Below are 15,867 nucleotides of genomic sequence, written 5' to 3'. Positions count from 1 at the left end.
TCCTGGGTTAAGACAATGGGAGCTGCTCCACATACTGAGGGGCTTCTTCCTCCCCCAGTGCATAGAGCAGGGAGAGTTCCCTCTGCAGATGCTCCTCACCTGGCTCTGCAGCTCCTTTGCTCCAACTCGTCCAGGTAGGTCAGGGACCTGGGGGAGAGAGAGAGAGTATGTGTATGTGTGTGCATGTGCATGTGAGAGACAGCGAGCTGAAACTCCTTCCTGCCATCCATGTGCTTGGGGGAGAGGTCAGAGACTTCCTGCTGCACCCCACCCAACCCCACTCAACCTCACACTGGGAACTGAGAGAGCAGCCAAGGAAGAAGCAGGAGCCCAGTGCTGACGGAGCTGCATCAGCATCTGGGGAGAGGTGTGTGTTTGGGGTGTCTGCGAGGGAGTCTATGATGACAGCGTTTGTGGGGGGTGGGAGAAGGGCAAGATGAAATCAGTGTGTATGTGGATGGGAAACAGCAATTAATTGGGGGCAAAATTATTTGATGTGTATGGAATGAATGATTTCAATTTGAGGGTGGAAAAATTAATTGGTGGTGTTTGGGAAGACATTGATTGATTGGGTGGGGAAGGACGAGGGCTTGTCTACACCATGCAGCTTTTAGCGACAAGGCTGTGTGCTCTTTGTTGGTACTTTGTCAGTTCTTTTGTCGACAAAATACTTCCAGGAGAGCGCTCTTGCCGACAAAGCCGCATTCACACTGCCACTTGCATCGGCAAAAATTTTGTCAACAACTTCGCAGCGTAGACATACCCAGAGAATGGAGAAGAGGAGAGAAAGGAAATCTCTTTTCTTCCCTCATCCCCTCCCACCTAATATCTACTTGCCACTCTCCCCCAGTCCACTTCTTGCCTCCATTTCCAGACTCTAACCATTTTTTCTACCCAGGTCATTTTCCTTCCTTTCTTCTCCCCATTTTGTTATATGATAGAGGAGATGTAAAAGGGGCAGGGGGAGGAGAGAGCACTCCCTATCTTCATCCGAGGGAGAGGAACCTGGACTCCTCACAGCACCTACTATACTTACCCAAATCTTAAGTTGCGATACTTGTTGATGGTGTGATGCAACCTACCCGGATCAAGTGAGAATACCATGATGGGTCCTATTGGACTGGTTAAGGACTGAGCCCAGGGAGGGCTGCAGAGAAGGATGCACCAACCGAGGGTACCACAACAGGCCCTGTTGGACTGTTAGAAGACTGAGCCCAGGAAGGGCTGCAGGACACTGAGGACATTTTGGATTTATAGCCCGGAAGGGGTTTGTTTGTTTTGCACACAGACTGCATGTGACTTGGCTGGAGGGCTGAATGACCAAAAACACACTTGATGAGGGCAGCGGCCAACCGGGGGCACCATGAGCAGAGGAAATTGAGAAAACTGCAGGCATGCACTCACTTGACTAGGGGGAGCTCGTGAGAGGTGAATTCACCCCATTACAGTATCAGACTTGGAACCACATTTATTTTTGTATGAATTTTAAGTTATTTTACAGATACAATTAAAAATACAATTTGAAAATAAGCAACCTTTATCTGCATGGTGTGTAAATTATGTGTTCAGTTAACTTTTTTTTTAAATTGTCATGGCTAAGGTGAGTACAAGCTAAATTTATATTGTAGAAGGATACTATTATTTGATTGTACCACTTTAAATAATGAATGACAAAGCACAATATGGTAATAAAAGTAATAATGATAATGGCTGGCCAGAGCTGGTTAGGCATTTTAGAACTCACTACTCAAATAATTAAATTTAAGCATAAGAGAAATAAAATTATGAAATGCACAGACCAGTCAAAAAATTAAAATAATAGTACTGTAATCCTTTACGAACTTTGAAAGAATAAAATTACAGAGAATATATGTGCACTGTCCATTTCGACAGGAAGTACCAAGAAGTAACGACAACAATAAGAATATAAGTGTGTGTGTGAGAGAGAGAGTATGTGTGTGGGAGACTGCATGTGTGTGGGAGAGAGTGAGTGTGTATGTGTGGGAGATTGTGTGTGCGCCTGAGTGTGTCAGCATGCTGTCTCTTTAAGCAAACAGGAGCCTGAAAGCTTGTTCAGTACAGCAGTAACTGCAGCTCCCACTCCTGAGCCAGAGGCAGCAGCCCAGACAGACTCCTTGTCCCCCCACCCTAACTCAGCAGGGACCAGGTACACCCCGACATCAGCGCCCTCCCAGCTGTGCTCAGCAGATCCAGAGGCTGACTCCCGGCCCACAAGCAGTGTGGCCAGCAGGCTCCATGGTGGGGGGAGAACAGAAGCAGCTAGGCTTCAGAGAGCTGGGGAGCAAGGTGGAGGAGGAGAAGGAGGAGGAGCAGTATCTTCCCTCCTGCTGCAAACTTCACCCCTCTTTCCTTGTCCTTTTCTGTTTATCCAGCCCCCCCCTTCCTTTCCTCTGCCAGTAACACATGGAGCCCATAAGACTTAATGCCAGGAAAACAGCAGAAAAGTGAGCTGTCACATCAGATGGAGAATGCTAGAAAGGTTTGCTTATATGACCTGGTTTTGTCTGCAGGGGTGTTGTAGCCATGTAGGTCCCAGGATATTAGAGAGACAAGGTGGCTGAGGTAACATCTTTTATTGGACCGACTTCTGTTGGTGAGAGAGACAAACTTTTGAGCTTTTCAAAGAGCTCTGTAAGCTCCAAAGCTTGTCTCTCTCACTAACAGAAGTTGTTCCAATAAATGATATTACCTCACCCACCTTGTCTCTGGTTTTGCATGTCAAAAACTTCCTTAAAATGGAACTGAGAGGGTTAAATTTTTACCCTTGAAGGTGAGAAAATAGTTAATAGTTTATCCATCACAAGGAAGTGAATTGATAGTATTATTTTATAGCAGGGCATGCTTAGTGCATACACAAGATGCCTTCGTTCCGCTGGGACAGGAGAGCGTTGATTGTGATTATTTTTGGGATAGTGACTGCAGTGCTTTGGATATTATGCATTTGGCAGCTTGTCCTCAGGTTTAAACCAGGTAATAATAATATCTTTCTGCTTTATCCAGTTTACAAAAGGATATCATTAATACTGACTGAGTTCTTAGTGCCATCAGCTTCCTGAGCAGGAATGTCTCTTCTCATCATTGTTACTATCCTGTGTTGGTCCCAGGATATTAGAGACACAAGGTGAGATAATACTTTTTATTGCTAGGATGACCATATGGCCTGTTTTGGCCAGGACAGTCCCTTTTTTAAGCCCTGCCCTGGTCACCCCAGCTTTTTTGGCAAAAGTGGGCATTTGTCCTGTTTGCTCTTTCCAACTGATTAAATGCCAACTTTTGTCAAAAAAGTGGGGTGCGGTACAGAGGAATGTGTGGGCGGTGATCAGCGATGCCAGCCCCTTGTAGAAGGGGAGGCAGGACTCATGAGGTGAGGGGGCAGGCAGGGTTCCAGCAACCCCAGCCTTGCGGGGGTGGGGCCCTTGGGTGAGTGACTTGGGCGAGCTCGGGCGGAGAGGTGGAAGAGCTCAGACCAGCCCTGGGCTGTGTTCCATTTTCCCATTGGGAAATATGGTCACCCTATTTATTCAAGCAGTTTTCAACCAGGGGTGCGAGACCTCTTAGGGGTCCACAAGCAGGTTTCAGGGGCTCTGCCTAGCAGGGTAGGCATAAGACTCATTGAGGCTCAGAAAGCCAAAGCACCACCACTCCAAGCCCTGCCACCCAGGCCTGAAGCTGAAGCCTGAGCAGCTTAGCTTCGCAGGGCCCCCTGTGGCATGGAGCTCTGGGCAACTGCCCTGCTTGCTACACCCTAATGCTGGCCCTGGCTTTTATATGCAGAAAAACAGTTGTGGCACAGATGGGTCATGGAGTTTTTATAGCATGTTAGGAAGGTCTCAGAAAGAAAAAGACTGAGAACCTCTGTTTTATTGGACCAACTTCTGTTGGTGAGAGAGACAAGCTTACACAGAGCTCTTCTTTAGGTCTGGGAAATTTACTCAAAGTGTCATAGCTAAACACATGGTGGAACAGATTGTTTAGTGTTAGTAGTTAACACATATTTAAGGGACCATTCAAAGGGAAGAGGCCTGTTAACACCTCTCCAGTCATGGGTGCAGTGGTGAGGGGAGGGGAAAAAAAGCTGGGGGGGGGTGTGTGTTAAGTGGGTTATAGATTGTTCTATAAGGCCATAAATCCAGTGTCTCTATTCAGTCCATGATTTTATGAATTATGAATTTAAGCTCCAAGGCTCATCTTTTGAAGGTGTGGTGCAGATTTCCTCTGAGGATGAGGATGGCAGAGTCAGATACAGAGTGATCACTTTGTGAAGTGTTCATCCCCTGGTGATACTGTGGTTTTGTCTTTTATCATTTTTTCTGTGTTAGTTCATCTGAGAGCAGAGTAATTGTCTGGTTTCACCCACATAGTAGTTACTGGGGCATTTAGTGCACTGGACGAAGACCACCACATGTTGTGATAGGCATGTGTAGGACCATGGATCTTGAAAGGTGTGCTGTTGGGGGTGTTGATCATTGCAGCAGTGGAGATGTGCCTATAACTTTTGCATCTGTTGTTCTAGCAGGGTCTGAGTTGGTGTGTCTTGGTGTGGGGAACTTGCTTCTCTGATGAGTAGAGCCCTGTGTGGATACAAAATATATATCCATGGGTGCGGATATCCACGGATATAAAGCAGATATCCGTGGAGCTGCAGAACTGTACCAGGAATCACAGCAGTGAAAGCAGCCATAGACCATAAGAATAGGCGCCAACTTTCCCCGGTGCCGGTGGGTGCTCGTGCCCCCCGTCCCTGGCCCTGCCCTGACTCCACCCTTTCCCCGCCCATGGCCTGCCCCCATTCCAACCCCTTCCCCAAAGTCCTTGCCCCAACTCCGCCCCCTCCCTGCTTCTATTGGACCCCTTCCCCAAATCCCTGCCCTGGCCCCACCTCTTCCCTGAGCACGCCGCATTCCCCCTCCTGCCCCGTGAAACAGCTGTTCTGCGGCGCAAGTGCTGCGAGCTAGGGGGAAAAAGCGGGCACACAGCGTGCTCATGGAGGAGGTGGAGGCGAAGCGGAGGTGAGCTGGAGTGGGGGGGAGGCGGGGGAGGGTGCTGCCGGTGATGCAGAGCACCCACTAATTTTTCTACGGGGGTGCTCCAGACCCAGAGCACCCACGGAGTCAGCACCTATGGCAGCATCATGTTGGGCCACCCCTTGCAGGTGCCAGCACCTAGCCCAGGCAGCTCCTCCAGTGTGGCTGTACTGCTCCCATCCCTGCCCACTGGGGTGTGCACCAGGCTCCCTGGCAGCTGTCCCTGGTCGTGCTAGTGTGTGCAAGTGGCTCCCACTCTCCTGGATGGGAGTCCCTTCCACACAGCAGTCTGTGTTTCCTGTATCTGCACAGGGCTCTAGCGATGAGCTTGGCAAGGTTGGGGGGTTGCTTGAAGACCAGGAAAGTTCAGGAAAGATTTCTTTCAGGATATGGTCCCCATCAAGTCATTGTTTAGTGATATCCCCTATGGGTTCTAGTGGTAGGTGACAACCAGAGGTGTCTGGTCAAAGGGGGTGTTACTTCCATATTGAAGCAGTTTTTCTTGGGGTATTTGGATGGCCCTTCCATGATGCGATCTGCCCCTCCCAGTTTTGAAAGCCAACGGGCTTGGCCCATCCACTTTTCGCCCCTGGCCGTGCTCACTGCCCCTCTTCTTGCCCCTGTGGCCCTACCCCTGGCCAGGCCGGAATCTGGAGCCTACATGGGTAAGAGTGGCCTGGGGAGCTTGGGCAGCTGGGGGGAGCCGCGGACCCTCCACCTGCCCAGGGTGAGGTGCCCAAGAGCAGTCCCCGGCCCATGTCCCCACCCTCTGGGCCCTGTGCCCTGGGCAAATGGAGGGTCCGTGGCTCCCCACAGCTGCTTGGATGGCTCTTACCCTGGCCCGGCTGGGCTCTTCGGCCCCCACCCCCAGGCCAGGCTGGAAGCCAGAGCTGGGTTTAGTTAAGACCTATGCAGGCAGATGTGAGGAGCCACAGACCCTCCACCTGCCGTGGGTGGCAGGCCTGGGAAGCAGGGACATAGGCTGGGGGCTGCTCTTGGGCCCCCCTCCCCCCCCACCCAGGGCATGTGGAGAGGCCCAGGCTCCCCAGCCCAGCTCCAGCTTCCGACTTGGCCAGGGGGAAGAGGAGGGGAAGGGGCGGGGGCACTGTGTGTGCGGGGCCTTGTGCCCTGCCACTTTTAGGAAGAATTCGTCACCCCTGCATCTACTTCTCTGGTGGGCTGCCCTTGTCTGGTAAAGGTGGTTTTAAGTGTGTTAAGGTGTATATCCCGGACTTTCTCCTCAGAGCGAATACTGTGGATCTGAGTGCCTGGCTGTAGCATTTTAAGTGTAGGTATACCTTCTCTCATCAACAGAAGTGGTCCACTAAAAGATATTACCTCATCCACCTTGTGTTGTTGTCATAACATTTAAAGAGGTACTTTAAACTTTCTTTTAACTTTATTCGTATGCAATGTTCATATACAGAGTATTTTATTTGCAGTGCATTTACGCTATATTTAATTCCTATAAAATAGTCTTGCAGAATTATTAGGAAAGTTTCCAAGCCCTGAATGATATTTAACTTGACTGTACTTTCTGTCCTCTAAAAACAGATTAAAACAACCCCCCACCGTCAACAACCCAAAAAACAACACACATGCCTTGGGCTAGTGGGCAAATAAAGTTTCATAAGGCTGCAGTAACATATAGTATAGATAATACATACCACATTTAAATAAAATATATGCTTTGTAATAGCTATTTGTTACACTATTGTTTTTCTATAAACTCTTTCATGACATTTTCAGATCTTGTTGAATATATAAGAATGACTATATGTATGTAAACACACACACAGGGGCATATGTGGCCAAGAAAATCAGGCCCATATGTGTATGTGTACTTACATACTTTGGCACAAGCATGTTGTCTTAATTCCTTTCTGTGGAGTGCCCTGTACACAGACATTATGCAAAAAATAATGTGTGAACATCTATTCAAAAGTTGATACAAATAGAAAGAATCAGACATTGCTTGGTGCTTTAATAGAAATGTGTTTAAAAGAAATGTGCTTTTAATAGAAATTTAATCACAAATGTGATCTGCAGATACTAGCCTTCTAGGAAACCTATGAAAATGTCCAATAAGGAAATTTTCATGAGAATTACCCACTGGAGTGTCAATGGGAAGGGGAAATGCCTAAGAACAAGAGTTGGCATGTAATTATATACCAGTTGATTAACCTTTGTCAAGTATTATCAGCCTCTGTGAATTTAACTATTCTGTATTTCTTGGATGTCACATCAGAAGCTGAAAGTACACCATAATAATTTACCTATATATGGCCTTCATTCATCAGGGTAAGGAACCCCTTTGTGTGTTTGTGGCTTTGTCTTATTTGGACTTGAGTTCCGCTATCTGTGGCCAGCAACTGGTGTAGCTGCACTAGTGCAAACCCAAGTGTAGATAAGAAAAGCTGCAATTTGCATTGGTACACCTAACTCCTGCTTGAAATTGGAGTAACTAATGCAAATCATGGCTTCTTTTTCTTCTCCCTACACTTAGGGTTTGCACCAGTACGGCAACACTAGCTGCTGGAAACAAAGGGCTGAAATGGAGTGGGGCTAATCTCAAGCATAGACAAGGCCTTAATTCCTATATGCTATGGGATTTGGGCATGCTACATAGAGTTGAGATCAGTGGTTCTCAACCAGGGATTTGGAGCAGGTTTCAGGGGGCCCGCCAAGCAGGGCTGGCATTAGACTTGCTGGGGCCCAAGACAGAGGGCCGAACACCCATCGCCTGCGGCTGATGCTCAGGGCTCCAAGCCCTGCCACCCTGGGTTGAAGCCGAAGCCTGAGCAACTTTAGCTTCACAGGGCCCCAGGCAACTGCCCTGCTTGCTACCCACTAACGCTGGCCCTGGCTTTTATATGCAGAAAAACAGTTGTTGTGGCCCAGACAGGCTGTGGAAATTTTATAGCATGTTGTTGAGGCTTCAGAAAGAAAAAGGTTAAGAACCCCTGGTTTAGATGGTCACTTTTAAAACCTTTTCTGGGAGTTTCAGTATTGCCAACTCTCATGGAAGTTGATGTTTTTCTGAGAACTGCAGCTCATGAAATCGTGATTATATGAGAAACTCAGCTTTCATTAAAAAGGAAAATAAAGATTCTAGGCATCATCAGTTAGGAGAAAAGGTTGAAAAGGTGAACCCTAAAGGCTCAAAAGGCAAACAAAAAGAACCCCCAATTTTTTTTTAATTTCTTGATTTTTAAGCCAATGTCATGATTTTGGAGGCCTGTTTTATGATTTTTGAACACTCGGGCTTGGCAATACTGGAGTATTTTATGTCTGTAGAAGATACAGGTTCCTTTCCCTCAAATAAGGGAGTTTAAAAAGAGGAATCCATGCAAAATAGTTAATGTGGAGACTGAACATTCTAATCATATGAACACAGCAGCGAGGCAGGGGAGAGACTAGACAGCAACAAATACAGCTATAGTCCCCATCTTGGATTTGGCAGAATTTGTGGGATTAAGATTTTGATGCAGAATTAAATATGTTTGAAAATTCTAAAGTAAGCAGACACTCTTTGGTAACTTCTGCTTTTGGATGCCTGGGTGCTATGTTTGTGCAGAAGCTGATCTTTTGTCATCATGGCCTTGTGATTTTCTTGTTTTATTTTAAAATGGTATGATTTCAGGCTGGAATGTCAGCCTTATCTTTTTTCATTCCTTTATACAATTTTTGACTAACACAGCCTCAGCTAGGCCTGCACTATGCACCCTAGATCTGTGTGCAGATCTACTCCCTGTTCCTGCCCCTTCTGTGAATCTATGGAACCTCCCCCTACCACTGCACCTCAGAGAGACCTGGATAAACCAGGAATGGCTGAGTGGGGCTGGGATGAACAGGGATCCTTCACCAGCACTGAGGGGAATCTATTCACAACTTCAATACAGCCTGAGGCTGCACTGGCTTCTGAAAAGAGCCTGTCTGGGTTCTTTGTCTACTAGAGCCTTGCTGCTTGGGAGCCAGGGAGAGCAAAAGGAGAAAATGAATGGAAAGGCAGAGGTCCATGGCCTCCAGCAGGTGCCCTAAAATGTACCAATTCTGAAGGCTAACCCCACTGCTCATTGCATGCCATGTTGTGGGGAATCAAGCTCCTCAGTGCCAATGAAATTATTCAGTTTCTGGACAAGTTTTCCTTCCCTTCTGCAGGTTTTTCCATGGGAGAGGCAATCTGGATTTAATGGTTAACATGATGGCCAGTAGACGCACTACACAGATGCATTGAGTTGTACTAAAAATAAATAAGACAGCGTTCCATATTCTTCATGGACATCTGGGTGTGACACATCTGAGGGCTTGCCTACACAAACATTTTGTTCTCGGCAAGCTGGGTGTAAATCTACCCCACACTAACCTGCCTCAGAGAAACCATCCAATGGACACTGCTGATGTGCATTAACAGTTTGTTATGTGTTAATGCATGTCAACATGCACACTTACTCTGAGGCAGGTTAGTGCAGGGTAGATTCACACCCAGCTTGCAGGGAACGAACTGTTTGTGTACGCAAGCCCTGAGTAAAACCAAAATAGTAATATTAAATAACAACACATTAGTGTAACACAGATAAGATCACAACAACAAAAATCAAGCAACACCTGTCACTATTCCAAAAATAGAATTAACTCAAGCCATTTTGCACATCCCTTATATTTTATATTGTACTTTCAATGACAAATGGTATTATTTGGTAACGGTAGTATATTAAGTTACTGATTTACTGTAACAAGAAAATCAGAAATAGAAAATAGTGTGTGTGTACATGCTGGCCAAGTTTGCATTGTTGATGGAATTCTTAATTTTTGAATTTTCAGACTTTGCAATTTTTAGCTTGTGCGATATTAACATTGTGTTAACAAGTTTTGCACTTTAGCTTCTTTAGTATTTTTAAATAAAAGAGAGAGACTTGTCCATGCTCAGTTATGTTAGTTGTAATTAGGCTTTGACCATGAGGGCCCATTTAAACGAATGGGTTATAGGCAGGGGTAAACGCCAAATTTTGTTGTAGTTATTGTGTAGCCTAAGATAGTTTTCTATTAGTTGACAGTGTGACAGCTTTGTCTTTATAAAGAAAAAAAGGACAGACATTTATTTTTAAAGAAACCTTAAAGTTTTCAGAACTTCACAGAACGCAGCAAATACTGTGGAGCGTCCTGAAATTTCTGTGATCTGTGATTTTTCTTCCATTCCTGATGTTGTCTCTCTCTCTCTCTCTCTTTTTTTTTTTGGTAGGATTTTAATGAATAATTTGCATTCTCCTTCCTGCACACTGTTTCATCAAGATTGTGAGAATAACAGTAGGCTCTTTTGCCTGTCAGGCCAGGCACTCGGAGAATATACATTCATGTTATAAATGGGACATGGTTTTATTAGGTTTTGCTAAACATGCTAGCATGATCAGAAGTGATGCACTTGGCAATTCATTGAACATGTTCTGAAGTGATGCATTCAATAGTCTACTGAGTATAATATACTGACTTAGTATGTGTATGTGTCCATGTATATCACCAGTGGCTAGCCTCTTATGTCTACACAGTAATAAAAAAAATGTTCCACCAAGCCTCAGAGCCCAGGCCAATTGACTCAGGCTTGTGCAGCTCAGGCTGGGAGGCTAAAAATAGCAGCGTAACTGATCGGCTTTGGGCTGGAGCCTGGTTCTGAGAGTCACCCCCACTCATGGGGTTCAGAGCCCGGGCTCTAGCCCAAGCCTGAAGGTCTACACAGCAATTTTTAGCCCTGCAGTCAGATGACCCAGGCCAGCTGTGGCCATGGTGCCGTTCTTTTACTGACATGCAGATGTATCAAGGGTATGTCTACATTTGAACTGCGAAGCGTGATTCACAACATGTGTCAATGTACCTGTGCCAGCTTGGCTTGACCTAGCACCTAAAAATGCAGTGTGTCCACAGCAGTGCAGGCTGCAGCTCGAGTTAGCTGCCCATGCAGGGACCCAGGAGGTTGAGCAGAATTGTACTTGGGGTGGCTAGCCTGAAGAGCCACCTGGGCGGCTGCAGGCACACTGCTATTTTGAGGCACTACCTTCAGCAGAGCTAGTGCAGGTATATCTTCACAAGTTGGGAAGCACACCTCCCAGCTGAAATGTTGACGTATCCGAAGACTTGCCACAGCTTGCTACTTACTATTTAATTTTATAACTGTACTATTTAGTTCTGCAAAGTATATTAGAATTAATTCATGGAGGTTAAGTTCATTAATGGCTATTAGCCAAGATGGGTCAGGAATGGTGTCCCTAGCCTCTGTTTGTCAGAGGGTGGAGATGGATGGCAGGAGAGAGAGAGAGAGAGAGAGATCGCTTAAGTTACTCAGACCTGAAGGAGTTAGTCCTCTAGCTTAATGGTAGGTGTTGGTGCTGCTACAGGTCCTCAGTTTGATTCCAGTTGATGCTCAAGGTAGTTTACACATGTGGCCACTGTTTGTTTGTTACATGAGCATGCATCAAAGTGATTTTTCAGTTGCTTTATCATGCTTATTAAGCAGCAAAGCCTATTCCTCAGTGAGGGCTCTGTTCATGCCAGGTGTTGTGCTCTCCATTTTTCTTGTGTTGCTGTTCAAAATGTATGTCTAGAATTGTTTTCATTGAAAAAACTGGATTTTTCTTTTCCCAGTCTCCCATGACTCAGAAATAACTGCAGGGATTGTACTCAAATGCCTGAATAAAAAAATCTCTCTTCCGCCAGAGATGAGGTGTGGGAATTTACAGCTCCAAAACTGAATGTGAAAATAAAGCGTATTCATGAAAAGTTTTACAGCCTCCATTATAGTAGGTACTACCAGGTGTCTGTGATAAAAAAAAACAACAGCTGATTCCCTATCTGTGCCCTATACTTCCCTTTCTGTACTCTGATGGACCTGATTACATTGTCCTGACCTGGAAGGTACAAATTAAAAAACAGGTGCAGCCATGCTAATTCTTGTTATATGACTTTGGTGGTAGAGTGCCCTGAGCTGCTCCTTTGGATTGCTCTTCCAGTTGCAGGTTAAAAGAAAACAGCGGGTTTAGTTCTGCTGTCAGTTAAAACACTGTAAATCTAGAGTGACGCCACTGAAGTTAGGGGAGTTAACTTGAGATCTGGGACCCAATCTAAAGTCTTTCAATTGATTTGAATGGGAGAGGGATCAGGTCTTTAGAGTGGTGCAATGGAGAGCAAATTTTGGCTCAGTGGGTTTAACCATTAGAAGAAACCGGAACTGATCAAATATTCTACACAAACTGGCTTATAAAAATCTTTCAGCCAAATTCTGCTTTCAATTACACTTGTGTAAATCAGGAGTATCTCCATTGCCTTAATTGGAATTACTACAGATTTAAAGCAGAGTTTGACCCTGTATTGTTTAAATGCCATAATAATACCTAATTCTTATATAACATTTTTAATCTATAGATCTTAAAGTGCTTTACAAAGAAGGTCAGTATTGTTATCCCCATTTTTCAGATGGGGAAACTGAGGCCCGGGGAGGTAAATGAATTGTCCAGCATCACTCAGCAGGCCACTGGCAGGGCCAGGAATAGAACTCCTGAGTCCCTGCAGCCAAGAGCTAGATATTATTACTTATCAATACGCTGGGACATTTGCTATTCCTTCCTGCAATAGTTTTGCAAGTGGAATTCCTGTGACTTTGCGGGAATACTTATTTCCACTAAACTCCATTTTGCTTTATTAAATGGAATTAATTTTTATTTTGAGCTTACAATGTATGATGACATTGTAACCAATATGTGGAAGAGTTTTTTCATATTTTTAGATGTACATGTTTTTCCAGAGTGCAGTTTATGTAAGTCTTGGGTCTTCATTGCAGATCCCAGAGGTTTCGTATACAGTTTCACATTAGGTTTTTGTACGTGTAATAGTGCTAATACTGGAAGGATACAGTAGTGTAGACACAACGACACAGTGACGATACAACATGTAAAGGATTAACATATGGCCACTTTCTTCAAATAAAATAACCTGTTCTGGTTAAGATATCTGGTTTAAATGCAGGGAATAAGGACAAGTGCTGGAACTGGAGTCACCCAAAACAGGCACACTCACAATGCAAAATTAGCATGACTATGTAGTTCTATTTGGGCTGCAGCCTCGATGATGCTGGGTTTGCGGGCATACGAGCATTTTATAAATTACACACTGCATCCACAGCTCAACCTAGAACTCTTCTTAGTGATTCTGGTCTGTGTGATTGTCCCCGTCAGGGTTCCTTCCCCACTCTGAACTCTGGGGTACAGATGAAAGACCCCCTAAGTTTATATTCCACCAGCTTAGGTTAAAAACTTCCCCAAGGCACAAATTCCTCTCTTTGTCTTTGGACGGTATTGCTGCCACTACCAAGTGTTTTAAACAAACATTCAGGGAGGGGCCACTTGGAGTCCTTTTGCTCCCAAAATATCCCCCCAAGTCCCTTCACCTCCTGGGGGGGCTTGAGAATAATATACCAACCAATAGATTAACAAAGTGAGCACAGACCAAATCCCTGGTTTTTAGAACACTGAAAATCAATCAGGTTCTTAAAAGAAGAATTTTATTAAAAAAAAAAGTAAAAGAATCACACCTGCAAAATCAGGATGGACGATAACTTTACAGGGTAAATAAAAAGATTTAAAACCCAGAGGTTTTCCCTCTGATTCTGCTTCCCAGTTACAAAACAGGAATAAAATTACCTCTAGCATAGGGAAAATTCACAAGCTAAAACAAAATATAATCTAACGCATTTCCTTGCTATTACTTACAATTTCTGTAATTTTAGATGTATCATTTCAGGATCTTTTTAGGAGATTTTTTTCCTGCCGTGGTCCCGCTCTCTGTTCGAGAGGGCACACACAAAGAGAGCACAAACAAAACCTCCCCCCAGATTTGAAGGTATCTTCTTTCCCCATGGTCCTTCTGGTCAGGTGCCAACTAGGTTAATTGAACTGATTAACCCCTTACAGTAGTGATTCTGTATTTGTGGCCAAGAGGGATTTTATATTACTGCATACATAAAGGTTGTTACCCTTCCCTTTATATTTATGACAGTCCCCTTGTCTGTAGTATTTCTAGGGCCCTTTACCACCATAGAATCAATGGCTCTCATCTTGCACGGAGCTCCATGTGGAATCTTATTGAAATCATCCAGGCTCTACATGGGTGCAGGAGTTCACTGATGCGGAGTGCCTTGAAGGATTGGGGCCTAAGCAGGTATGCATACACTGCAGCTGGGAGGGGTGATTCCCAGCCCAGGTAGGCAGACTTGCACTAGCTCAGCTCAAGCTAGCATGCTAAAAATAAGTGTGGAGGTTGCAGCATAGGTGGTGGCTCGAGCTACACACCTGAGTCCAAACTCACCCGACTTCCTGGGTCTGAGCATGGGTGGCTAGCTTAAGCCTCCGCCAGTGTTATCGCAACAGCCACACTGCTATTTTTAGCATGCCAGCTCAAATTTGCTACACAAATCTGTCTAGCTGCACTGGGAATCACACCTCCCAGCTGCAGTGTAGATGTATCCTAAATGCCTAAGCCATAGAATCTTAGCTCCTCCTGTTGTGGAGGCTCTACAGAACAGCCTTTTGCCTAAGTTTTTACGAGAGCCCAAAAGCAGAGATGGGACGCTCCTGCACCATCCTCTGATGGCAATATTTTGGTGGGTTGATGGAGATGGGACATCTGTGTCGTATCTACTGGAATCAGAGTAACAACCGTGTTAGTCTGTATTCGGAAAAAGAAAAGGAGTACTTGTGGCACCTTAGAGACTCACCAATTTATTTGAGCATGAGCTTTCGTGAGCTACAGCTCACTTCATCGGATGCATACCGTGGAAACTGCAGCAGACATTATAAACACACAGAGATCATGAAACAATACCTCCTCCCACCCCACTGTCCTGCTATTAATAGCTTATCTAAAGTGATCATCAAGTTGGGCCATTTCCAGCACAAATCCAGGTTTTCTCACCCTCCGCCCTCTCCCCCCCCAAACTCACTCTCCTGCTGGTAATAGCCCATCCAAAGTGACAACTCTCTTCACAATGTGTATGATAATCAAGGTGGGCCATTTCCTGCATAAATCCAGGTTCTTTCACCCTGCACATTGTAGGGAGAGTGGTCACTTTGGATGAGCTATTACCAGCAGGAGAGTGAGTTTGTGTGTGTGGTTTTTGGAGGGGGGTGAGGGGGTGAGAGAACCTGGATTTGTGCAGGAAATGGCCCACCTTGATTATCATACACATTGTGAAGAGAGTTGTCACTTTGGATGGGCTATTACCAGCAGGAGAGTGAGTTTGTGTGTGTGTGGGGGGGGGGGGCGGAGAGTGAGAAAACCTGATTTGTGCTGGAAATGGCCCAACTTGATGATCACTTTAGATAAGCTATTAACAGCAGGACAGTGGGGTGGGAGGAGGTATTGTTTCATGGTCTCTGTGTGTATATAATGTCTTCTGCAGTTTCCACGGTATGCATCCAATGAAGTGAGCTGTAGCTCACGAAAGCTCATGCTCAAATAAATTGGTTAGTCTCTAAGGTGCCACAAGTCCTCCTTTTCTATCTACTGGAATGTGACTCATAGAATATAATGAAAGCATTGTGATGGGTCTTTCATTTGTCAGCTTTTTTCTGTTTTACACAGAAACCTCATCCCCTCTACCCTGTGAAAACAAAGGACACTATGAAAATGGACTCTGCCTTTGCACAGAAGAATGGACAGGACCACGTTGTGAGATAAGTGAGTATGAGCAATGTTATCTTTATGAATCAGTCAGAGAAGCTGGGGGTGCTCAGCCTGTCATGGGATTGGATTCTTGGGCAATAATATTATTCATGTA

The 15,867-nt window shown here is 45.2% G+C and overlaps 1 protein-coding gene across 1 annotated transcript in view; it reads left to right on the top strand.

Moving 5' to 3' along the window:
• Window positions 1-2,921: 2,921 nt before the first annotated feature.
• The window catches only part of ADGRG7 (adhesion G protein-coupled receptor G7), a 58,814-nt gene continuing 45,868 nt past the window's right edge, over window positions 2,922-15,867 (top strand). Inside the window, exons 1-2 of the mRNA XM_073330657.2 lie at window positions 2,922-2,991; window positions 15,672-15,767. The gene's annotated coding sequence lies outside the window, so the exon portion shown is untranslated. The remainder of the gene's footprint in view (window positions 2,992-15,671; window positions 15,768-15,867) is intronic.

Source organism: Lepidochelys kempii, chromosome 1 (genome assembly GCF_965140285.1).
Source record: "Lepidochelys kempii isolate rLepKem1 chromosome 1, rLepKem1.hap1, whole genome shotgun sequence".
In the NCBI taxonomy this organism is placed as follows: Eukaryota; Metazoa; Chordata; order Testudines; family Cheloniidae; genus Lepidochelys; species Lepidochelys kempii.
The sequence above is the reverse complement of the archived record's forward strand: the minus strand, read 5'-3'. Positions and strand labels throughout refer to the sequence as shown.